Below are 1197 nucleotides of genomic sequence, written 5' to 3'. Positions count from 1 at the left end.
TATGTTAATTTTATCTCATTTAACAAAAAGGAACTGTGAACACCATTAAGCTCTAGTTAGGATTATGCAATGTTGGGTGGTGCCTGTGGCTCAAAGGAGTAGGGCACCAGCCCCATCTGCCAGAGATGGTAGGTTCAAACCTGGCCCTGTCCAAAAACTGCAAAAAAAAAAAGATTATGCAATGTCTGGTGGTGCCCATAGCTTAGCGGGTAAGGCGCTAGCCACATACACCCAGACTGGTGGGTTCAAACACTGCCCCGGGCCAGCTTAAACAACAATGAGATAGCTCAGCGGGTAGGGCACCAGCCCCATGTACTGAGGATGGTGGGTTCAAACTGGCCCTGGCCAAACTTCAACAAAAAAATAGCCAGGCGTTCTGGCAGGTGCCTGTAGTCTCAGCTACTCATGAGGCTGAGGCAAGAGAATAGCCTAGGCCCAGGAGTTGGAGGCTGGAAGCTGTGACGCCACGACACTCTGCTGAGGGCGATAAACTGAGATTCTATCTCAAAAAAAAAAAAAAAAAAGATTATGCAATGTCGGCCAGGCATGGTGGCTCATGCCTATAATCCTAGCACTCTGGGAGGCCGAGGTGTGTGGATTGCTTGAGCTCAGGAGTTTGAGACCAGTCTGAGGAAAAATCAAGACCCCCATCTCTACTAAAAATAGAAAAGCTGAGTCAAGAGGATCAAGGATCGCTTGAGCCTGAGTTGGAGGTTGCTGTGAGCTATGATGTCAAGGCACTCTACCTAGGGTGACAGCTTGAGTCTCTGTCTCAATTTAAAAAAAAAATGCAGTGTCACGGCCTGGTGCAAAGGCTTAAGCCTGTAATCCTTAGCACTCTGGGAGGTGGAGGCAGGTGGATTACTTGACCTCAGGAGTTAGAGACCAGCCTGAGCAAGAGTGAGACACCCACCTCTACTAAAAATACCTGGGTGTCCTGGTGGGCACTTGTAGTCCCAGCTACTTGGGAGGCTGAGGCAGGAGGACTGGTTGAGCCCAAGAATTTGAGGTTGCTGTAAGCTATGCTGCCAGGACACTCTACCAAGGGAGACAGAGTGAGACTCTTTCTTTTTCTTTTTTTTGAGACAGAGCCTTACGCTGTCCCCCTGGGTAGAGTGCCATGGCTTCACTGCTCACAGCAACCTCCAACTCCTGGGCTCAAGTGAGTCTCCTGCCTCAGCCTCCCAAGTAGCTGGG

This window comes from Otolemur garnettii, unplaced genomic scaffold (genome assembly GCF_000181295.1).
Source record: "Otolemur garnettii isolate 467f Iridium unplaced genomic scaffold, OtoGar3 scaffold00025, whole genome shotgun sequence".
NCBI classification, from domain to species: domain Eukaryota; kingdom Metazoa; phylum Chordata; class Mammalia; order Primates; family Galagidae; genus Otolemur; species Otolemur garnettii.
This window is presented reverse-complemented; position numbering follows the sequence as displayed.